This window comes from Camelus dromedarius, chromosome 9, assembly GCF_036321535.1.
Source record: "Camelus dromedarius isolate mCamDro1 chromosome 9, mCamDro1.pat, whole genome shotgun sequence".
In the NCBI taxonomy this organism is placed as follows: Eukaryota; Metazoa; Chordata; class Mammalia; order Artiodactyla; family Camelidae; genus Camelus; species Camelus dromedarius.
In genome coordinates, this window is record NC_087444.1 from 20,469,139 (window position 1) to 20,494,454 (window position 25,316).

The 25,316-nt window shown below is 41.6% G+C and overlaps 1 long non-coding RNA gene across 1 annotated transcript in view; it reads left to right on the top strand.

Annotated features, from left to right (window-relative positions):
* Nucleotides 1-205: 205 nt before the first annotated feature.
* The window catches only part of LOC135322018 (uncharacterized), a 43,739-nt gene continuing 18,628 nt past the window's right edge, over nucleotides 206-25,316 (top strand). The window contains exons 1-5 of the long non-coding RNA XR_010382250.1: nucleotides 206-339; nucleotides 1,026-1,210; nucleotides 2,236-2,442; nucleotides 6,643-6,857; nucleotides 12,152-12,299. This is a non-coding gene — a long non-coding RNA (uncharacterized LOC135322018). The remainder of the gene's footprint in view (nucleotides 340-1,025; nucleotides 1,211-2,235; nucleotides 2,443-6,642; nucleotides 6,858-12,151; nucleotides 12,300-25,316) is intronic.

The window sequence follows — 25,316 nt, forward strand, 5'->3', positions numbered from 1 at the left end:
ACCCATAGCTAACTCAGAAAGCTGCCAGAAGTAACATTTGGCTAAAGCAAGTTCATGGGTCATATATACATATACAGGGACCAAGGGCATCCTCTGCTATTCTTAAGAGTTTCAACTCTCTTCTGAAGGAGATAGAAAACCATTGAGGTTGTTTATAGCAGGCAGTGATGTGAAGTAGGGACTGCAAAGGGGAGGAGTGGGAACAGGTCGGGGCTGATGGCTAAGTTTCTCTCTTGAGTTTATAAGTAGGTGATGGTGATGCAACCCACCGGAAGTACTACAGAAGAAAGAGCCGGCTGGGAGACGATCACGAGCTACATTTTGGATGTTAAATTTAAGGTAACTATAAGACACCCACATGGGCACACTAAGGGATAGTGAGATATGTGAATCTAGATATTTCAAAGAAATCTTGAAATATAAATTTAGACGACCTCTGCCCTTAGGTGGAAATTAGATCCACAGGAATGGATGAGATAGCTCAAGGAGTGTGTAGCATGAGAGAAGCCCTGAGGACTGAATTCAGGGGAACAGCCCTGTTTACGAGCAATCTCTAAGGGAGCTTAAGTCAACGTTAATGCCAGTCAGCAGAACCTCTGTTTCCTAGTCTTATATTATCTGTATACAAGCAAACTCTGGTTTAAATGGACACTGAGGTCAGCCTTGATCATTGGTACCCACAACATCCAATACAACATTTAGCAGTAGAAGTAATGCAAGGAAACATCACCACCACGGTCCGTAGGGACCATGCATGGAGTCAGAAGGGAAGGCACGGGCTGATAATAACAGCAGGTGAATGTGATCGTCACCAGCACTGCCCACTCCTCATTATCCAGGTGCCACAGTCCCTAGAGTAGCGAGTCCAGGAACAACTGTCCCAATTGGTCATCCTCTAGAGATGGGTCTCTTCCCCAGTGAGTGAGACCCCTGGATTTGTCAAAATTCAGACATCACCTGCTGGGAGACGGACATTGTGAACTGAGTCGTCACAAAAATAAATATTTCCTTTCCTCTTCCTTAAGATAAACAAGACCCACATGAACCCTATTTCATGCAGCCAGAACTCTCCTGCCAGGTTTGGTCAAACCACCACAAACCAGCAGGATCCCGCATCAACCCAGCCCTGTGTACTCGCCTTTCCTGCCACAGGCTTCTGAACAGTCTGACCTACGGGGAACAAACGCAAAAGCCTGCCCCGCCAGCCCAGGTAGGAGGAAGGTTAAGGAAAGTGGGCTAGAAGGGAGCCTGGGCTCTCTTTGGGTAAGAACAAACAGCAGAGGACCAACTGGAAAAGTTCTCAGGCAGAAGGAAAGGCTCTCTTATGTAGGAGGTCTACAATTAGACCACAGTTCAAAGGTATCCGTGTGTATCCTCAGCTCCCCTTAAAAAAATTCACTGCTTACAAAAATCTAAACCTATCAGATAAATTGGGACAATTTCAAGTATCTTTTCCTCTGTCCTTTGCTTAAGAGTGACTTTAAGTAGGAGCTCATGCTCTCTCGTTTTAGGGAATATATTATGCAAAAAAATGAGGCACACCTGCATGGGGGCCCAGCTCTCCTCCAATAATTAAGGAGCCTCGTCATCCTCAAAGATGTTTTCTTGGAGGAAGGGGACCTGTGGCCTCACTCCCGAAAGAACGGAACTCCATCCTGATTTCACAGTGTTGGGCCAGAGGTGTGGAAGTTCGGGAAGGGGACTGAGGCTTTGATAGGATTGTCACAGGCTAGGAAAACACAGGAAATGTTTAGTCGGGAGGAACGAAAACACAGTGTACGGATGGAAATCTGATCTCTGTAGGCCTATCTTTATTACAGCTGGGGTGGGGAGAAGCAAATCTAAAACCAGCAGACTGTTAAAAGAGAGCTGTAATGGGGCAAAAAGCCTCCCTTGAGACGGAACCCTCCTGTCCTGCATTCAGTAAACACCTGCGCCGGCCAGGAGCCGAGGCATTCGGGCTCTTAACTACCTTGGGCTGGAACATACCCTTCTCACAGGCTGCACCTGTGAACTTTCTGGAGGGCTTTGTTGCAGTTTGTGATGACTCCCAGGAATGTTAAGGCTTTAGCTCTGGGTCTAAAGAGACCATGTCCCATAGCAGCGTCCCATAACAAAAGAGAAGATAGAGGAAAGCCACAAAGGGCCTGGATCCAGAGAGGAGAGCAGGAGTGGGTGGGTGGGGGCTTAAGGGGAGTCCAGGGCCCACGTTCATTTCTGAACTTCCCTCTGAAGCTTCCCGCGTGGGCATGACCACCTGTTTGCCATCAAAGGCTGAAATTCAAGCAAGAAAGGCTTCTTTGCCATGTTATTTTGTCAAGTAAATCTGTCTACCCAGAGGAGAGGTGCTCTGACAAGTCCCTGTATTACCTGCGATGGAGGCGGACAGGAGCTGCTCTCCCCAGGACCAGATGCCGATTCGATCCTGATTAGCTGAATTAGGTAAGACATTCACTTTGGTGGGACTGGAATGGTTTGTTTTGTTTGATTATTTGCATGCACAGGATATTTCCCCAAAGAACTCCTACCCTGGCCACCATATCCAAGCCCAGCGGCTCAGACCGCATCAGGGGCCGGCGATTCTGGTTCCCTTGCTTGCTCCCCTCCTCTGGCCCCTTCTGAGGCCTCCTTGCCATCTCTCAGGACCCCCACACTCCTCCGCACTCAGTTGGGAGACACTGAATTGACCAATATCACTGCGCGTCGTCTTGGATTCCCTGGAATGATCAGGCTCAGTGCGCAGAGGGGCTCAGTTTGCAGCAGAGCCTCGCACATTTTAGCTGAATTGTCAGAGCAGGCCTCCGGCTCCACGGTGCCTTGGAAGGCCTCTGAGAACCTTCCCTTCAGTAAGCTGGCAGCTCCCACACCAGGGGCTATGGGTGGTATCTCGTCGCTACACTGTTCAAGCCCCAAATCAGTAAGAGCCTTCTTGGACTTCCTCTAATATTCATTGTCAGCACGTATGAATAACGCCTAAATTACATAATTACACTGCTGAGCTAAATTAATCTTCTCTAGAATGAGTGTATCCTTAATACTTACATCAAAAACTAATGAATGCGTTCTTTTTAATTGAAGTATAGTCAGTTTACAATGTTGCGTCAGTCTCTGATGTACAGTGTAATATTTCAGCCATACATATACATACATATACATACATATATTCATTTTCATTAGTTACTACATGAATGCATTCCGATTTGGGAAAAAGAGAAAAGGGTTGCCTTATTTCCAAGCATCTTGTGTCAACAACCCATTTTAGTTTCTGTAATTACTACTCCTGAATAATTTAAAGGCAAGGTCACACATGTCACTGAAGAAACCTACAATTAATGTCTAAGCATCGGCATTAGATTCTCTAAATTGACTCAGATTGTTCTTAAAAGGGTGGTGGGGAAGAGAGAGCGTGACCTAATTTTTTTTTTTTTTAGAAGAAACAGCCTGCTGTGTTTTCATAATTTTTGTTGATGAAGAGATAAGCACAAATTTCAGATAAACTCACTGATTAAATGACACAGCCATTTTATAGCTGGATATCGCCAAGGTTTTGAAAAAGTTGCAGTGACACGATCTACCTGGTAGATAACAGAAGGAATGTCAGACGTTATCAGACCCTATAACCGCGTTCTTCCTACCCATAAGGAAACTGAAGTCCAGGTGGATAAGAAAACATTTTTCGTATCATCAGCCTAGCTAGGAGGCAGACACAAACAAGAACCTCCGTGTTCGTGGCTCTAAATGCAGTGGTCTCATGTAGTAACAGCAAGGCAGGCAGTAGACATCTCTCAGGTCTGCTGCTTTGCTTCCGGCGCAATTCAGATAGCATTCATCAGACACATTATCTGCAGCTAACAGGGAAAGCCCGCATGGGTTTGTATCCTGCACACATTTGTTATAAAAGGAATGATCCTTAGACTTTCAGATATCTCCCTCATCTCTTGGGCCTCTGTGGACCAGCTGGATCAGAGTACTTCTGAAAAGTCGAAGAGAATGGAAGGCAGGACAGAACACAGGGGTTGGACTGTAACGGGAAGGAGGCAGTGTGGTGTAGCCCGGGGGTTCTTAACCCCAGATGCACGAGAATCACTCAGAGAGACGTTTTAAAGTACCAGTGCTGGGCTACACCTCCAGAGATTCTGATCTGTTTGATCTGGCCTGGGGTCCAGGTACCGGCATTTCCCCAAGGCTCCTTTGATGGTGTGTGTGTGTGTGTGTGTGTGTAGACAGGTCTGAGACCCACTGCGGAGCAAAGTCTTGCTGTTGGACAGAGCTGGGCTAAAAACCCTTGATCCTGAAACACATACCTATTTTCTCTTGAGTTTCCCTCATATATTTAAAAAGAAAGAAGGAAAGAAAAATCCTATCCCACTGAGTAGCTATAAGCATTAGATGAGTATATAAAACTTACTAGTTTCTCAGTAAATTTGACTCTCCTTTCTCCATTTAAATGGCAATAGCAAAGAAGTAGCCCCAAGGCAACCAGCAAAAGAGAACAGGAACGAGGGTAACTTGAGGGGCCTGACCCTGTGAAAGGTGCTTGGAACAGGATCAGTATATGTGAATTCTTCTCTGCCTTCTGCTTGCTCCTTTTTTTTTTTTTTTCCTGAAATAAATATCAATGTAAATCAATGGCTGGGCACACTTAATCCCCCAGGATGCGGTCTGTCCACTCAATGATTTGCATTACTTGGCTCAGGTTGGGCAGCTTCCCTGGACCTTCCAGTTTGTATAGGTTTTCTGCTGCTCATTGTTAAGCCATCAGGGGAATCTTTTTAGGAGCTAAAGTGAAGGCAGAAGGAGACTGGCTCAGGGCTCTTCTCTCCATCAGACGCACTTTGTGCCTCTTCTAATTGCAGGAGGCGATTCTGTGCCAACTCAGCCCTTGTAAGACATCTCAGTGAGTGTGCAGATAATTCAGCATGGCCCTTCCCAGGGGCATCAGGCACCACTTCCATTCTCGGAACACACAGCACATGGAAAATTCTGGTGCCACAGGAGGCAAGGCATGGAGCTAGAATACGTAAATTACAATGATCAATGCCTTTGAATCTTGGAGCCACCCTAGTGACAAAAGCAAATATTATTCTCCAGGCTTGGTTTTTCTTTATTCCATGTGTACTTGAAAAGCTGCAGGAGGTAAAAAGAAAAAACAAAAAAAGAAAGCAAAACAAAAAACCCAGGGCTCTTGCATCCTGGACCCTTGATTTCCGCTGGCCACCCTGCCCCAGACCACTGTTTGGCGTCAGCCCATGTCCAGTGATGGCATAGTGGGGGCCCCCTCCAGGCAAGAAAGCCACCTCTTGTGTCTTCTTCTTGGACCTGCCCTTGAGTGGGGCTCCTCCCCAAGCCCTGGCCAGCCCTCTGGTTTGGGGTTCTTTTCCATTACCCACACCTTTTGGTACCCACCTTTTCCCCACCCGGTGACTGGGTTTCCCAGTGTTCCAGCTGCAGAAATCTACCTCAAGCAGGAAGCTTTGTCCCCCAGACATGGTAGTCCAGCTCAGGGAGGTGGGGGGAGGCTGGCAGAAGCATGGTGTGTGGAGGCGGTGGTGGGTTTTGCTGCAGCCCCTTGCTAAGGAACTGCCAGTCCGCCATCCAGCTGCCTCCTCCTGCCGTCTCCCTTGTTGGGTGACCCTCTGCCATCGTTGTCTAGAACATTTCAATGGGCAAGATGGCACCAGGTACTTTCCCAGGGGTTCCTGGCCCATCTCCTTCCTTGCACCCAGCATTCCTGGGCCCTTTCTCCTGCAGTCATTGAGCACGTCAGCCATTCAAGCATGGAGCTATTTTTACTAGAGTGTGAAGGATTCTCAGGACACAAACTAAATTTAGCAGAGGGTAAAGTTCACATTACATGATCAGTAGGGCACAGGGTTAAATCATTAAATAGCCTGTTTTTCAGTCTTCCTGGTTCACTCCTCTACAAATGGGCTTTTCCAGTGCTAACCCTTCCCCTATCAGTTCAGCCTACAGGGACTTCAAGGCCTTTGTTTCCTGAAAGAAAGGGGATTCTTTTCTTTTTAGGCCTCAGGTCCCTCCTCCACCTCAGATGGGGATTTTCTTATGCTCAGCAGAACCTCTAATTGAGCAGATATCTATAAGGAAATGTTTAACGGAAGCTTTTCAGGGTTGAAAAATCGCCTAGAAATCCTTAAGAATGCAAACTACCCACCCAGTGGCTCAAATTGACACTCACTGACAACGGGTAGTTGACTTTTCAGGCCAAAGTACTAAGAAGGGGTTCCGTTTGAGGGTGCTTAAGTCAGCATGAGAGTGGAGAGGAGAGCGCTAAGAGCTAGCTCATCGCAGGAGAGGAACAGGAGAGTAGGTCCAGGACTAGGTGTGTAACATGACAGGAGGCCCAGCCGGTCCTTCAGCCGCAGGAAGTGCTGCGTCCAGGCAGCCGGCGCTGCCAGCCCTGCGCAGGAAGTGCCCCCACTGGAGTCACCTCGCTCAGGGTGACAGCCCTGCCTGGGGTGGCCTACATCCAGTGACTGGTCCGGGTTGGATACAAAGGCCCGGCCCCTTCACCTCGACTCCGGACAACCCCAGAGTAGCATCCTTGCTTCGGAGCTCTGGGGGGTCAACAGCATTTCGTGGAGACTGCTTCACCGCCTGGCTTCCCCTCTGCCTCTTGCACAGGTAGAAATCTCCAGAGCCCTTCCTAATGCAGTTCTGATGGATGTCCATCTCGGCCATCAATTCCCGGGGCACCCAACCTGCGACAGTGACCAGAAAAACCTAGTAACGAGTCTTCAACTATGGGACATCCTCATGATAAATGCTCTTGGATTGCCCCGTGTGGCTACATCGCTACAAACGTGCTGTCAGCAGACCCGGCAGCATCAGTGTCCCAGGTGAGGGGCAAGATCTCAATCCCCATCCCAGACTGACAAAGTCAGCGTCTCTATTTTAACACGATCCTCAGATGACTTATATGTATATTAATGTTTGGCGAGCACTGGCCAACATGGTAATCGGATGAGAAGTGATCCAGCAGGGGCGTTTCCTGGTAGCACAGAAGTCTCCTGACCCAACGAGAGTCACCTGTTTTTAGTTCAGAAGCTGTTTTTCCTATGAAAAGGAGTTAAACCCACTACTATGCCACAGTCCAATCACCAACGAAAGGGCAGAAAACAAAGGCAGTCAGCCCACAAACTGCTCAAGCTGGGAAACCAAGCTACAACATTAAGTAAACAAGGAAAAAGCAGGTATGTAAAGTAAGCACCAGGCTTTCTAAGAGTGCAGAGCAAAGGTGAAACACTTCCTTGCAATTCGACAGATGAACTTGGAACACAAGCAGTGACTTCGAACTTTCCCAAAAGACCACAAGGAAACTAGTATGAGAAAACCACCTCGTGGGCAGGCACACGCACACAGCTGGGCAAGGGGATGAATTCACACGCATTCTCTCGGCCACACCATCTGAAGAGTTCCACCGCGTCTCCAGTGAGAAGGAGCTAGTTTATATTAGAATGCAATAGTTTGTTGTAGGGAACATGCCAAAATGTTAAGATGTAGTGAAATTCTTCCCTGGTTCTTGTTTCACTGGGAGGATTCCATCATTCTCAACTGATCCTTTTGTGCATCTGAAGCACAGACTAAAACACTGCACTAAACTGTCTCTCTGGACTTCTTGAAGGATGGCTGTCTAGACTGAGTTTGACCTCTATATGTCTTCCAATAAAAGCCCTAGAACACAGAGTAGGTGAGAACAGGTTAAGTGTTGTCCTAAAGAATGTTGCTTCACTGTGGTTGATTTATGTCTGGCTGTGGTCTGTTCTCAGTGAAGCAGGGAAAAGGGGAGATGTCAGGTGACCGGAACCCCTGAGGGGAAATGTCAGTGTCTGCAGATGTCAAGGGAAGAGGCAGAGGATCCAGTTCTGGATGAAATGAAGTAAACACATTCCACCTTGCCTCTCCCGCTGAATGCAGCTGTCAGACCTGGACAGGAAGTATGCAACAGCCTATATAAGGACCCTGAAGGGTAAACGGTGGCAGGGGGCCTGGGGAGGAAGACCAGAATTTGACGTGCCACTGAAACAGTTGTGAACTTTCCACTTGTCCTCCATGCCCCGAGTTTGGATGCGAGGCAGCCCCCAGTCTGGAAACGAGCAGCAGGTGTGGATGGAAAGCACTCCCTCTTGTCCTGGTTCCAGGGGCAGTTGACACTCAGAGACAGTAGGGAAGTCCCCTGTTCTTCTTTGTTCTTTTCTCCGGTCTCCCACGCCCCAACACCCAGGCGATCACAGCAGTGGCAGTGAGAGTGGCAGCAGCAGAGCCCACAGGGGACCCTGCCTCTCTGTTCAGAGAAGCTGTTTTCCCAAGAGAATGGGAGAAATCCATTTCTTCCCTCCTCTCACTTCTCCCTGCACCACCGGGCGCAGTCATGGGAGGGGTGCAGCACAGCAGGGGAGACAGAGCACTAGCTTTCTGTCCGGAGGGTGGACAAGGGGGACCACAGAGTGCGGGAAGGTACTAGGGAGACGGCAAAAAGGGAGGAACTCGTGGGTAAGTGGCCCCATAATGTTGTTCATAAACTCAGGCTCACTCCTGTGCTGTATGGATGCGGATCTGCTCGTAATCAGCACACCAAAGACAATGAGGACAGATCTAAGGGGTAGACTGCCGCCCAGGTCCCAGAGTAACCCCCCACCCCCACCCCTAGTGCTACACATGTAGAGAAAACTAGCCGCAAAGGCACTGAAAACAAAACTGATATTGAAACTACAGCTTATAAAAGGCTGGCAGAATTTTCAGCCTGAATCCATCTGGGTTCATACCCTATTAAAGTATAAATATTACCCTTTATATAAGATGTAAGTAAAAACCAGGGTCTCAAAACATAATATTCAAAATATCCTAGATACAATCCAATATTACTCAGTGTGTTAGAAAACCACTGCTGCTACAACAAATGACTCCAAACTTAGTGGCTTAAAATAATACATTTGGGTTTTTTTTTTAAGTTCTATCTGTCAGAAGTCCAAAATCAGTTTCACTGGGCTAAAGTCCTGGTGTAGGGAGGGCTGACTCCCTTTGGAGGCTCTTTGGGAGAATCATTTCCTTGCCTTTTCCAGCTTCGAGAGACTGCCCTCATTCCTTGGCTCATGGACCCCTTCCTCCAACTTCAAAGCAAGCAACATAGCATCTTCTTGACCCTTCTTCCATTGCCACCTCTCTTTCTGATCAGAACCAGGAAACATTCTCTGCTTTTAAGAATGCTCATGATTATATATGTTCCACCAATATATCTCCCCATCTCAAGATCCACACCTGATAAGCAATCTTAATTGCACCTGCAACCTTAATTCCTTTTGCCACATAATATAACGCATTCACAGATTCTGGAAATTAGGATGTGGACATCTCCAAGTTTATTCTACCTTCCACCCTCAGCGTGTGAAGAACCATCAAATATCAGCTCACCTGAAAATAGACAATCAGCAGATGCCTGCACTAAGGTGATGAAGATGTTGGAATTTTCTGACAAGGACTTTAAAGCAGGAATTATAAAATATTCCAAGAAGTAAAGGACAACATTCTTGAAATGAATAGAAAGAGAAACCCTTGGCAGCAAAGCAAAGTATATAGGAGATCCAAATGTAAGTTTTAGAATTAAAACACGTAATAATTGAATTTTTGACATTTAAAGAAAATGATAAAAGGCCTATCTATGTAAGTTTCATTGCAATATCCTCCAGTTCTCATCTTAGGAATTCATTAATTAGTCTTTCATTCTTTTTAGGGAATTTAGCATTTTATTCATTTCCCTTAAGGGAACCCAATCATCATATTCAGCATCACCTAGTGTATAAGTTTTCTACTGCTGCATAACAAATTACCTCATATTTTACCATCTCAAAATAACCAAAATGTATTACATAGTTTCTGAGGATCAGGAACCCAAGAGTGTCTTGGCTGGATGCTTCCGGTCAGGGTTTCTCATGAGGTTGTAATTAAGATATTGGCCAGGGCTGTAATCATCTGAAGGCTTGACTGGGACTGGAGGATCCACTTCTATGTCCCTCAAGGAGCTGTTGGCAAGAGAATTTGGTTTCTCACTGGCTATGGTCAGAGGCTCAATTCTTTATCACACAGGCCTTTTTGTAGGCATATGGCAACTGGCTTCCCCTAGAGTGACTGGCTAAGATGGAAACTGTAATGACTTTTATACCCTCATCTTAGAAGCGACATACTCTCCCTTCTGCTCTAGTCTATTGGCCATGTACACTGACCTTGGTACAATGTGGTGGGAGACTAGACTAGAATGTGGATACCAGAAATCAGAGTTCATTGAGGGCTGTCTTGAAGACTTACTACCACAATTAAAATTTCCCCCCTCAATCTCCCCTCCCTGTCTAAGTTCATAGACCTTCTAAGAACTTGTAAAGTGTAACTCCATCCCTAGAGCACTACTGGTGAATTTAGGGGTCCTGGAGCACCCAATCCTTCATCCAAAGGAAACCATGTGCTCTAATAGGAAACTTCAGTTCACAGAGCCCCAACCTGCTCCTGTGAACAAGGGAATTTTGATGCCTCTAAAATGTGATGATTAAGAAGAGCTGAGAAAACTGCATATGTAAATAATTGATCAAAGCCAAAAACATTGGGGATAATCAGGTGCCTCAAAAAGAATCCCTTCAGCAAAGGATCATGTCATTTGTTCCCACCCCGTAGCCCAGCCTTGAATCTTCACAAGTCGAGACAATCACCTCTTCTCCCAAGAGGAAATTCCCGTAAGTGGTGGAGATGAGGAAGTGGAAATGCTTGCCAGCTTGTAGATCAGCATGAAGGCTACAGGACTCATCTGTTACTGAAAAATGTTAGAAGGTGATCAATAACATCTGGGGGTTAAAAGACATCTATTTCTACGCAAAAACAAAATGAATCACTCCAAGGTACAGCGTATCTGAGAATTTGGAAGAGAATTTTCTGATATGTAGATGTGCCTGATTGCAAAAGATGTGTATTGTATTCTTAGGCGTATATTTGAATGTATCCTGTATAATGTAGGTTTACCCAAATGTGCAAGTCTTTGGTAATATGTAAATATGATGGAGAAATAAGAGTTGATTCATCACAGGTAGAGCAACGCTTATGCAAATGGCGTTGATTAAATCAGTGCTGTGAACTTAATAGAAGTAAAGTGCCTCGGGGCTTTGAATTTGGCCCTGTCTCATTCAACTTTTTCATAAACTATGTGGACAAAGGCAAATAAAAATGTGCTTATTGTATTTTCAAGTATTATAAAGTTAGACAGGAGAGCCAAGAAACTGAATAATAAAATCAGAATTCCCAAAGGTCTCCAACAGATTGAAATGACAGGCCAAAACCCACGGCATAAAAATGAGTGGGAAGGAAATGGCATAAAATCTGCCCAAGTACAAAAAAAAATTGAGACATGGCACAATACCAGTTAATGCAGGAAAGCTTTAAGCAAACTACAAGCTTAATATGGGTCAGCAGTTTGCCAATTCTGCCAAAAAGGCAATGCAGAAAATTAATCTGCATTGTAAAGAATAGGAGTGCTCAGAACTGGGGAGATCTTGATCTGATGAACCGTTCGCTGTGAATATGTAGATTCCTGGAATGATTGACAGATCCTATATCATGTGTCCCTTCTAACTCCAAGATTATACAGTTCTCTTTTTATAATATGCCCCTGAGTGACCAATCTAGTAATTCTATCAAAAAAAAAAAGGAAGTGAGTTTATTTTACTCTTTTCTTTAGTGATTCAAACAACATTTATTGAGAAAAAAATATTTGCCAGGTACTCTGCTAAAAGCCATGAACACAAACATGCTTGGGACACGCATATTTTTCAGTTATTTATCCAAACACTAATACAGGTGCTGATGTGATGGGATTTGGTCAATGTAGTCAAAGTTCCAGATCAGCTGACTTTAATACAGATTATCTGGGTGGACCTGACCTAATCACATGAGCAATTTAAAAGCAGAGAGTTTTCTGTGGCTGATAGCAGAAGAGTAAGTCAGAGGCTCAAAGCATGAGAAGAAGGGTTTGATGCACTTTGCTGGCTTAAAGATAGAGGGGGGCCACATGGTAAGGAGTGTGTGTGGCTTCTGGGAGCTAAGCTTGGTACCCAGCTGAAAAGCCAGCAAAGAAACAGAGTCTTACATCCTCTAGGAGATGAATTCAACCACAAGACTCAGCCTGGAAGAGGACCCCAGAGGAGACCCACAGCCCCAGTCAACACTTTGATTTCAGCCCAGTGAGAACCTGAGAAGAGCATCCAGCCCCACGACACCCGGACTTCTGATCTGCAGAAACTGAGGTAATAAATCTGTGTTGTTGTAAAATACTAAGCTTGTGCCAATTTGTTATTCAACAATAGAAACAACTAACACGAGATAAATAAACAGCAGCCACACAGTGAGATCAGATGGGGCAAATCTGCCGTGTATGTGGTCGGTTGTTGACTCTGGACCGATTTTCCGCCTTCTCTTTCCGAAGTGCATCTCAGTTTTGTTCACTGCTCATCCATACATACACTCACCACCACTACCTGTGCAAGTGTGGGCTGATTCGTCTAAATCAGGCTTTCTTGATTTTGGTACAATTGACATCTTGGCCTGGATAATTTTATTGTGGGGGAATGGTCTGTGCATTGTAAGGTGTGTAGAAGCATCCTTGGCTTCTACCTACTATTTGCCAGTGACACACACTCCTCTGACTCCCAGCAGTGACCATCAAATATGTCTCCAGATATTGTTAAATGTCCTGGGCATGGGCAGGTGGGGAGCAAAGTCACACCCAGCTGACAACCTTGTAAGCTCACCCACCCTGCTAACAATTGGTTCAAGAATAGGTATGTGATCACTTTGGGAAAATGAGCTGAAAAAAGAGGTTTGGGGGGAAATTCTAAGAAAATCTCATCCATCAAGGAATGTCACTGGATGTAACCCTGTTTCTCTGCCTGTAGACATTATTGTGTACAGATTGAGTCCCAGGGATGCTGCAGCCAACCCTGAAATCTACCTTACCTTTAGACTTCTCATTACGGGTGCCAGCTTCCTTATTGTTCAAGATAGTTTGAAATTGCTGGAAAGAGTTCAACGGATATTTGGTTTTTGCAGTCGAGAGTTGCCTGGCTGGTGCCAATGTACAAGGTGCTTTTGAAGCTGAGGGCGGGTGCACTTCAGGAAGCTGAGTCAAGAAATAAAAAGGTGAATCTGGGAGAAAACAGTCACAGAGGGCTTTCACACTCTGTTTTTTTTTTTGTTGTTGTTGTTGTTTTTTTAAGAGACCTACTCCCTTAACAACTGTCAAATATGCAATGCAGGATCATTAACTATAGTCACCATACTATATGTTACAGGACTTCTTTATCTTGTAACTGGAAGTTTGTGCTTTTTGATCCCTTCAGCCATTTCACCCACCCTCTACCCCCCACCTCTGGCAATTACCAATCTGTTCTCCATAACTACAAGCTTGGGTTTATTTATTTATTTATGATTTCCATATACAAGTGAGATCATACAGTATTTATCTTTCTCTGTCTGATTCATTTCACTTAGCCTAATGCCCTCAAGTTTCATCCATGTTGTCACAAATGGCAAGATTTCATCCCTTTATTACAGCTGAATAATATTCCATTGTGTGTGTAAATATATATGTGTATATATCTATATGTTTTCATGTTTTCTTTATCCATTCATCCATCCATGAACACTTAGATTGTTTCCATATCTTGACTGTGGTAAATGACACTGCAGTGAACATGGAGGTGCATATATTTTTCGAAGTTAGTGTTTTCATTTTCTTCAGATAAATACCCAGAAATGGAAGTATTGGATCATATGGTCATTCTACTTTTAATTTCTTGAGGAACCTCCATACCATTTTCCACAGTGGCTGCACCAATTTACATTCCCACCAGTGATGCACAAGGCTTCCCTTTTCTCCATATCCTCACCAACACTTGTTATATCTTACCTTTTTGATAACAGCCATTCTAAAAGGTGTGAAGTGATATCACATTGTAGTTTTGATGTGCATTTCCCTGGTGATTATTAATGTCAAGCATCTTTTCATGGACCTGTTGGCCATCTGTATGCCTTCTTTGAAAAGATGTCTGTTCAGATCTACCCATATTTTAATCAGATTGTTTGTGTTTTGGCTTTTGAGTTGAATGAGTTCTTTATATATTTTCAATATTAATTCCTCATTAGATATGTGATTTGAAGCTTTTTTGTCTCATCCAGTTGGTTGCTTTTTCATTTTTTTGATGGTTTCTTTTGCTGTGCAGAAGCTTTTTAGTTTGATGTAGTCACACTTATTTATTTCTGCTTTTGTTGCCTCTGCTTTTGGTGTCAAATCACATCATTATTTGATCCTAACTACACCAGAAGAATGTACTATTACCATCATCTTATGTCTCAGGAAAGTTAATGCTTGTCCATCCTTACAAGGCAATGATGAGTCAAGATTCAAACCCAGGTCTTCTGATACCAGTTATATTTCCCTCCGTGTTTCCTTGAACAATGACTCCTTCCTGTCATCCTCCTGCTCAAAAATATTCAACATATTCCATTGTGTCTAAGAAAAAATCTCAAATTTTTGAGCTCAGAATTTAAAGTTTTCCATAAACCTACCTCTACTCATCACCCCAAAATAAGTAAACTCATCACTCCAGCTCATCACTCCAGTTGGGTCTTTTCTTGGGTATCCCCCATCTATAGAAGTATAGAGGACTGCTGTTTCTTCTCCACTTGTTTTAGCCCATTCTTTTATAAAGTCCAAGTTTATTCCTGAAATTATGCAAAATAGCCCAAGTTTTTCGTGAGGTTTCTTCCTCTTTCCTCTCAGAGCATCTCCTCAGCACATGTCACCTAGATGATCCTGTTTCACCAGATGGGGCTCTAATTATAGTCATCATAATTCTAAGAATTTGGTCCCCACCTGCTTATATGGACCCCATCAGCATACAGCTTCTTCTCAGGACCCCTCCCTCAGGTCTTCCTTTTGGAGAGCTTCGCCCCCGTACCTGAAACCCCTCTTACTCTGAGAACTCCAACATCTGGACCAAGAGTGCTGCCTTCTCATGCCCAGATTACCTCTAGGAAAAAGCTCAAACTTTTGAACTAAGAATTCAGTTTTCCATAAACCTACTATGAGTCTCAACACTCACAGTCCTCACATGGCCAGCTGTGGCAGTCCACACTGAAGAAGGAAGGATGTGTTTCCTGATCTAGGTCACCCTTGGTTACTTGGAGGCCAGAGCAGCTTGCCTGGTGCCTCTGCTCACCCATCCTATCCCTGAAAGACAGAGCCCAGCAGAAACAGCTTGTTCAGCCTCCTTCTGCAGCTCCTTCCTAACATGGCTCAGTTCAAATGGACAGTAGCCCCATGCTGCTCCCTCTCTTCTTTGTCTCTATTTCTAGACATGGTATCAGCCGCCAGGTTTGGACTGCTTACTCTAAGCGGCATTATGCTAAGCACCCGACAAGTTACCTCATTTAATCCTCATCCCCACCAGATGGGATAGGCATCCTTATTCTACCTGTTTTACAAAATGGTCCCTTAGAGCTAAAATAGCTTAAGTAACTCGCCCAAGGGCACACAGATTATCAGAGTCTGGACTCAGTGAAAGTCCTTGCATAATTAACACATATATGGCTCTCAAGGTACCAAAGTCACAACCTCTTCCTCAGTCTTTGCCAATCAAAATCAAAACCCCCTTAAAAACAAGCTCCTGCAAGTTTGCACTTGGTCTGCAGATGCGCTCAGACCCACGACATACAGTATTACAAGTCATCACTGACACGGACTGAATGCTTACTATGTGACGGGCGCTATTCTAAACACTTTGCATTGTTGATGCATTTAATCCTCAAAACAACCCTGTTAAGTAAGCACTATTATTATCCCCTGTTTCACAGATGGAAAAAAAAAAAATAAAGAAGGCACTAAAATGTTGAGAAGCATGCCTGAGGTCACACAGCTAATAAGTGGCAGAGCTGGGGTGAGGACACAGGCAGTCTGATGCCTGAGCCCACGCTCTCACACCTGCTACCAATTACTGAGCATCTGCTATGGGCCAGGTACTGGACTGGGTCCTCTGCATGCACTTTCTCTAATCCCACCTCATTCCTGCCAGAGACTGATGTCCCCAGGTTTATAACTGAGGAACCTGAATGACAGATTAAATTAACTCGCCTAAGATCTTGCTTAGGAAATGTAAACATCCAAGTCTCTGCTCTGTTGTAAAGTCATTTGCCTTTTCATGCACACGTTTCTTCTATTGCCCCAAGCAGTTCCCCTGCTCCAACTTCCCAGGACCTCTCTGAGAGCTATGGCTCAGGTCTGGGCATAAATAGGAGGAGGGAGAGAAAAGAAGGTGGTGGCTGCCAGCTGCTGCTTCAAACAAAATATATCCACATTTACAAAGGCACCAGGTCTGCTGTTGCCTAGCAATGGCTTTCTGCCTCCCAACCTGCTCCACCCATCCTTACCCACCACACAGTCCACACACCCCTTGGCCCCCAGTGTCCTCTGAGACATCCCCCTTCAAGGCTGCCTTTGTTCATTTTAACCTGATTTGCTAGGCAAATGCTTGCATCTTGCAGGGAGTCCAGGAAACACACAATTTGGATCGCAGATGGCCTTCGAGCAGGCAAAGCAGAGCTGTCCTCCCTGCACGGCCCATACCTTGGTGCTCACAGGGTATCTAAGGCTGTGGGAAGGAGAAGGTCTCATTTCAGGCTCTTTGTCATATCCCTGAAGGTTTAAAAAAAGAGTTTTGTGTTTCACATATGTCAGGTCCTTTAAATAGTTCTTTGAAATAAAAGTTTGATTGGGATGGAACTAAAGTAGACTGTCTGGATTTTTTTTTTTCATCTTATCTCCCATGTTTGAAGTTGAGAGCCTCTTAAATTTAAACTTATCTGCAGTTCAGCCAGTCTAAAATGCCTTGGGGCTATTTTTGTCCTAGAGTCTTAAAGGGAGGTAGGACAAGGCAGAATACACAGTTCTCTGAGCTGTTCTTTCAAGCATAAATAAAAAGGGACAACAGTACAGCAGCCCCCTGGCAAGCCCAGAAACTTCCAACTTCATGGTGAGAAGGTGATGCTGACTGACCGGAGAACTAAGGCTGTATTATCCCTCTCATGGGCCCCTTTGCCATCCTGGGCCCCTTTGTCCACCAAAAGAAAGAAAAAAGATTAACAATTGTATTTTACAATTCTGCTGGTCTGAAGATGAGTATAAACCAGACTGAATTCATTCTGTACATTTATTACTTTTATTATGCTCTGTTCATCTTTTTTTCTGATTAAAAAAAATTAAAACATTTTCATGGACCCTGAAAGGATTGTGGGTCCAGGCCACTGCAGAGCTCTGCCTGATGAGTAAGACGACCTGCTAAGAGCACACCAGCCTGCGCAGCATTATTGGGATTGGTACCCAGCCCCACGCTCAGAGCAGAGAGGCTAGAAAAAGTGTGAGGTGTGGTGCCTTCACTCAGGAGGCTTGCAGCTAGCTGGGCAGAAGAGCAAAGGCAACAACAGCAATCCCTCAGCCACAGAAACTCACCAAGAAAATCATCAAGGCCCCTTCCTTACTTGGTTGCATTCCCATTTAAACAAATAATGCATTGTAAAAAGCTGATTGAGAAAAGTCCAGAAAGGTGGGAGGTGGCTCTGGCAAGCATGGTGATGATTGGATGTTGGGGTTAAAGAAAAGCCAAGGATCTCTGGGTCATCTACATAGACAGGAAATACAGACAGAGGAATGGAGTGGAGGAGGCAGCAGTGATTCCAGTGTAAGGCAAGTTGAGCTTAGATGCCCTTAGAGACCAGGGCTGTTTCACTCCCCACTGGAGTCCTAGCTCCCTGTGCGTGGATCCAGGTGGAGAAATCTAGTGACGAGTTGCTTTTATGGATCTAGTGCCCAGAACAGACATCTGGGCTGTAGTTAGACCCTGGGGTGTTGCAGCAGATGCTGGCCTCTGACATGCACTCTCTACCTGAAGTCTATTAATATGAACACCTGCAACTCCCTGCCTGTTCTGCCTTCAGGAATAGCTTCGGCCCATACACAGGACACACTGGTATTGCCAAAGGGTTAATGCCCCAGAGCAGCCCTCAACCAGTGATGGAAATGAGGTTGGTAGATCAACAACCCAACTTCTTCATCCTTAAGTTGGGATAACTCTAAGGCGTGATCTGTATCATCTCCCAGAATTCTCCAGTGAGATTGAGTTTCTAGAGCTTTGGTTGAAACAAAGACTAGAGACATCCTGGCCACACCTTTTTTGGGTATGAGGCTTCTTTGGGTGAGGGGCTATGTAGCCAGCTCCAGGAGCATGTACATATGGAAAGGAAGAGTTGAAATTCTTAACTGATAATAGTCAACTTCTACCTAAATACTTATTGCTTACACACAGAGAGCTTGCCAACTCAGAGACAGCTCATTCTATTTGCAGGTAGATCTGGTTACTGGAAAGTTCTTTCCCCAAATGAAATAACATAAGTTTTTGACTTCTGCCTTTTGGTTCTACTTTTTATTAATTAAAAGCTTTATTTTAGTTAAGAAAAGTTTATAATTCAATGATTTTTAGTATGTTCACAGAGTTTTTCAACCATCATCACAATCAATTTTAGAATACTTTCATCACCCCAAAAAGAAATACCATATCCATTAGCAATCATTCATCAGCACCCGCTAATCCTCCTAGCCCATCCCTAGTCCTAGGCAACCACGAATCTATTTTCAGTCTCAATAGATTTGCCTGTTCTAGACTTTTCACACAAATGAACTCATATAATATGTGGTCTTTTTTGAATGGCTTGTTTCACTTAGCATAATGTTTTCAAGGTTTATCCATGTTGTTAGCATGTATCTGTCCTGCATTCCTTTTCATTGGCAAATAATATTCCATTATGGATAGACCATATATATAGTTTATTAATTCATGAACTGATGACCATTTGGGTTGTTTCTACTTGTGGATATTATGAAGAAGGTTGCTATGAACATTTATGTACAGGTTTTTGTGTGGTTGTGTTTCAATTTGGTGGGGAGTGAAATTTCTGGGTCACATGGGAACCCTATGTTTCTCTTCTTGAGGAACTGCCAAACCGTTTTCCACAGTTACGCTCCAATCAGCAGTGTGCAAGGGCTCTACTTTTTCCTGATTCTTACCAGCAAATGTAACTTTATGTCCTTTTATTACATGGAACATAGTGGGTATAAAGTGGTATTTTGTGGTTTTGATTTGCATTTCCCTAATAACTAGTGATGCTGAAAATTTTTTCATGTACTTATTGGCCATTTGTATATATTTTTGGAGAATTGTCTATTCAAATGCTTTGCTCATTTTTAATGAAGACATTTGTCTTTATGTTATTAAACTGTAAGGCTTCTTTATATATTCTAGATACAGATCCCTTGTTAGGTAAATGATTTGCAGGTATCTTCTCCCATTCTGTGAGTTATCTTTGCACCTTCTTGATTGTGCTTTTTGTAGCAACAAACTGTTTAATTTTAATGAAATCCAATTTATCTATTTTTTTCATTCATTGTTTATTCTTTTGGAATTGTGTCCAAGAAATAGTTGCCTGATTTAAGGTCATGAAGATTTACTCATGTTTACTTCTATAATTTTAGTTCTCCCATTTAGATCTATAGCTCATGTTGAACTAATCTTTGTATATGGTGTGAGGTAATGGTCCAACTTCATTTTTTGGCTATCCAGTTTTCCCAGTACCACTTCTTGAAAAGACTAGTGTTTTCTCCATTGAATTATCATAGCAACTGTGAGGAAAATCAACTGAGTATAAATGTGGAGGTTTATTTCTGGACTTTCAATTCTATTCCACTGATCTATATGTCTATACTTATGTCAGTACCACACTGTGTTAATTACTGTAGCCCTGTAGTAAGTTTTGAAATGGAGAAATGTGAGTGCTACAACTTTGTTCTTCTTTTTCAAGATCACTGTGGCCATTGTCAGTGCCTTGCCTTTTCATTTCCATATGAAGTTTAGAACTTATTTGTTCACATTTGCAGAAACAAAGCACCACAAAGGTATTTGAGATCTTAAGTAGGATTGAGAGGACTCTGTAGATCAATTTTGGGAGTATTGCTGTCTTAACAGTACTACATCTTCCAGTCCATGAACCTAGGATGCCTTTCCATTTATTTACATATGACACCCCTTTTGTTAAATTTATTTCTAAGCATTTTATCTTTTTAATGCTATTTTAAATAGAATTGTTTTCTTAATTTCATTTTTTTTTGGATTGATCATTGTTACTGTTTAGAAATATAATTCAACATAGATATACAATTTGTGTTTCGATGTTATACCTGCAATATCATTTATTAGTTTGAACAGTATTTTTGTGTATTCCTTGGATTTTCTATATAGAAGATTATAACGTATACAAATAGTTTTAATTCTGCCTTCCAATATGGATACCTTTTATTTCCTTTTCTTGTCTAATTGCTCTTGCTTAAACTTTAATTACAATGTTGAATAGAAGTTGTGAGAATAGACATCCTCATCTTAGAGGAAAGCTTTCAATTTTTGAAATTAAGTATAATATTAGCTATGGGTGTTTCCTAGATGCCTTTTTTTTTTAATTGAAGTATAGTCAGTTACAATGTGTCAATTTCTGGTGTACAGCATAATGTCCCAGTCATGCATATATATAAATATATTTTCATATTCTTTTTAATTAAAGGTTATTATAAGATATTGAATATAGTTCCCTGTGCTACACAGAAGAAATTTGTTTTTATCTATTTTTATATATAGTAGTTAACATTTGCAAATCTCAAACTCACAGATTTATCCCTTCCCATCCCCTTTCCCTGGTAACCATAAGATTGTTAATTATGTCTGTGAGTCTGTTTCTTTTCTAGATGAGTTCGTAAGTGTCCTCTTTTTTCTTTTTTCCTTTTTTTTAGATTCCACATATGAGTGATATCATATGGTATTTTTCTTTCTCTCTCTGGTTTTCTTCACTTAGAATGACAATCTCCAGGTCCATCCATGTCACTGCAAGTGGTATTATTTTATTCTTTTTTATGGCTGAGTAGTATTCCATTGTATAAATATACCACAACTTCTTTATCCAGTCATCTGTCTGTCCACTTGTCAATGGACATTTAAGTTGTTTCCATGTCTTGGCTATTGTAAATAGTGCTACTATGAACATTGTGGTACATGGATCTTTTTTAATTAGGGTTCCCTTTTTAATGATAGCCATTCTGACTGGTGTGAGGTGATACCTCATTGTAGTTTTGAGTTGCATTTCTCTGATAATGAGTGATATTGAGCATTTTTTTCATGTACCTATTGGCCATTTGTATGTCTTCAATGGAGAATTTCTTGTTTAGGTCTTCTGCCCATTTTTGGATTAGGTTATTTGTTTTTTTATTATTAAGTTATATGAGCTGTTTATATATTCTGGAAATTAAACCTTTGTCAGTAGCATCATTTGCAAATATTTTCTCCCATTCCATAGCTTGTTGTTTTGTTTTGCTTATGATCTCCTCTGCTGTGCAAAAGCTTATAAATTTAATTAGGCCCCATTTGTTTGTTTCTATTGCCTGGGTAGACTTCCCTAGGAGAACATTGCTAAGATTAATGTCATATAATGTTTTGCCTATGTTTTCTTCTAAGAGGTTTATAATGTTTTGTCTTATATTTAAGTCTTTAAGCCATTGTGAGTTTATTTTTGTGTATTGTCTATGGTCCCTCATCAATGTCTTTTATCAGGTTAAGGAAAGTATCTTCTATTCCTAGTATGTTGAATGTTTTTGTCATGAAATGTGCTGGATTTTGTCAAATATTTTCTCAGCATCTATTGAGATGATCATGTAGCTTATGGCCTTTATTCTATTAATATAGTGTATGAAATTAATTGATTTTCATGTGTTAAATCAAGTTTGCATTGTTTGGATAGATCACACTTGATAATGATGTAGAATCCTTTTTAGGTTGTAGGATTTAGTTTGCTATATTTTATATAAATATGTTTATATTTATAAGATATATTGATCTGCCATTTTCTTCCTTCCTTCCTTCCTTTAGTAGTGTCTTTGGTTTCCATATCAATGTAAACTGATGCTCATAGAATGAGTTGAAAGTGTTTCCCTCTCATCTATTTTTGGAAAGAGGGTATAAATGATTCATAATAAGTATTCTTTAAACCTTTGGTGTAACTCATCAATGAAGCTATTTAAGCCAGTGTGTTCTGTTGTAAATAATTGCTGGGGTTTTTCTGTTGTGCTTTGTTTCATTTTGTTTTGTTTTTTACCTGATTCAATCTCTTGTTTTAGGTCTATTCAGATTTTCTAGTTCTTCATGAGTTAAGTTTTGGTAGTTTGTGTTTTCCTAGGAATTTGTTCATCTCATTTAGATTATCAAACATTTTGCCATACAGCTGTTCATTGTAGTCCTTTATAATCCTTTGCATATCTGTAAGGTTGGTAGTGATGTGCTCTCTTTCATTTCATTTTCATAATTCTTTTAATATTTTATTTATTTACTATTGTATTATTTAATTATTTAATTTTGGCAGTGGAGGGGAGGTAATTAGGTTTACTTATCTTTAGAGGAGGTACTGGGGATTGAACCCAGGACCTCATGCATGCTAAGCATGTGCTCTACCACTTGAGCTATTCCCTCCCCTCATTCAAGTAATTTGAGTCTTCTCTTTCTTTTCCTCCTTGGTAAGTCTGACTAGAGGTTTGTTCATTTTGTTGATCTTTTCAAAAAACCAATTTTTGATTCTGTTTATTTTCTCCAATACTTTTCTATCTTCTATTTCATTATTTTCCACTCTATATTATTTCTTTCCTTGTTTCCTTTGGGTTTAGTTTGCTCTTCTTTTTCTAGTTTCTAAGGTGAAAAGATGGGTTATTGATTTGCAATCTTTCTTCTTTTTTACATTTATAAATTCCCCTCTAAAACACTAGTTGCACCAAGAAGTTCTGGTATGTTGTGTTTTCATTTTCATTCACCTCAAAATATTTTCTAAATTCCCTTGTAACTTCTTCTTTGACCCAATGGTAATTTAAGAGTTTGCTGTTTAGTTTGCACGTATTTAAGAATTCCCCCAAATTTCTTTCTGTTATTACTTTCTAATTTCATTCTCTTGTAGCTAGAGAACATATTTTGTATAATTTCAGTCCTTTTAGATTTATTGTGTCTTGTCTTATGGCCTAGCAAATGGCTATCCTGGAGAATGTTCCATGCGTACTTGAGAATATGTATTCTCTGCTTGCTGGATTGAGTGCTCTATAGAAATCTGTTCAGTCTAGTTGGTTCACAACATTATTCAAGTCTATTATTTCCCATTGATCTTCTACAAGTTGTTCTAGCCATTATTAGAAGTGGAGTGTTAACATTTCCAAGTATTATTGTTCAATTGTCTATTTCTCTTATTAATTCTGTCCATTTTGCCTCATGTATTTGGGGGCTCCATTAGGTGCATGTATGTTTATGATTTTTATATCTCCCCAATGGATTGACCTCTTTTCATTATAAAAGTCTTTCTTTATCTACAGTAACATTTTTTTATTTTAAAGTCTATTTTGTCTGAGATTAGTATAACCTCTTGTATAAGTTTCCTATTGCCTCTGAAACAGATTACTCCAAATTAGTAGCTTAAACAACACAAATTTATTATTTTATAGTTGTGTGGGTCAGAAGTTCGAAAATCAAAGGGTTGGCAGGGCTGCGTTCTTTTTGGAGGCTCTAGGGTAAAATCTATTTCCTAGCCTCATTCAACTTCTAGAGGCTTCTTGCATCTTTAGCTTGTGGCCTCTCCTCCATCCTCATGGTCGGCAGCATAGCATTATGAAATCTCCTTCTTTCCTCCTCCCCTGCTGCCCCTTCATCTCCTCTGCTTGTCATCCACACTCCTGCTTCCATTTTATAAAGACCCTTATGATTAAATTTGGCCAACGTGGATAATACAGGATAATCCCATCTCAAGAGTCTTAATTTAATTACATCTGTAAAGTCAATTTTGCCATGTAAAGTAGCACTTCCACCGGTTCTGGGAATTCATATTTGGGCATCTTTGCAGAGGGGCAGGGACATTATCCATCCTACCCCACCACTTCAGCTTTGTTCACCTGCTTACATGACACATCTTTTGGTTTTACTTTTGACTTTCCAAAATAAAGAGTCATGATATTTCCCCTTTTTCTTCGTCCAGGTGAATCAATTCCAGTGACCATTAACCATTCCTTACATGACATGATTTTGGATTTTTCATCATCTTGAACTTTCCATTCTTGTATGCCTTAAAGATGTTTGAATAATAATCACTGTAAATCAGTAATAAACACTTGCTGAATGCTTGCTTTGTGCCAACTGCTATGCTAACCTCTTGACACAAATTGTTTCATTAGGCCTTACAGTAAACCTGTAAGACAGCTAATATTATCTGCATTATGTGTAAATGAGGAGACTGAGGCATAGAGAGGTTAAAGAACTTGCTAGGGTTTCTTAACCAGCAAGAGGCAGAGCCAGAATTTGAGCCCAAATGGTCTGACTTGGGAGCCTCCCTTTGCATCATTTCTTAAAAATAATATACCTATTCCATTAAATTCAAGTAAGATCTGATTTAAATTTAACCAAAAAAAAAAACCCAGCACATATGATATGATACAATTGTGCAAAAATTATTTTTCTCCCATTGCCTTATTATCTCTCCTTCTGGTTGTCAGTGTGAGTAAAGTAGTATCTAGAATGATATTCCCCAAGTGTTGACCATGGTTGTTCTGAATAATGGAATTTGGGAGATTTTTGTTTATGGTTTCTTTGCTATTGTTTTTATTTTATTCTCTTGACTTTTTATGTTCCTTGTCTCCTTATAATAAACATGTATTATATTTTTTGTCTTTCTCAATGACCTTATGGAGATAGAATTCATATACATAAAGTTCACTCATTTCAAGTGTATACTTCAATGCATTTCAGTATATTGGCAGAACTGTCAACTATCACAACAGTCTAATTTTAGCACATTTTCATCATCCTAAAAAGAAATCTTGAGCCCATTTACAGTCATTCCCAACTTCCCCCTCCCACTCTATGCCAACACTAATCTACTTTCTGATTCTATATATTTCCTTTTTTGGATTTTTTGTATAAATGAAATGATACAATATGTGGTACTTTGTGTCTGTCTTCTTTCACTGAACATGTTTTTGAGGTCCATTTATGTTGTAGCATGTACTGGTACTTTGGTCTTTTTTATTGCCGAATAGTGTTCCATTGTATGGATATATGCTATGCTACGTATCCATTTATCAGTCTTTAAAGTTA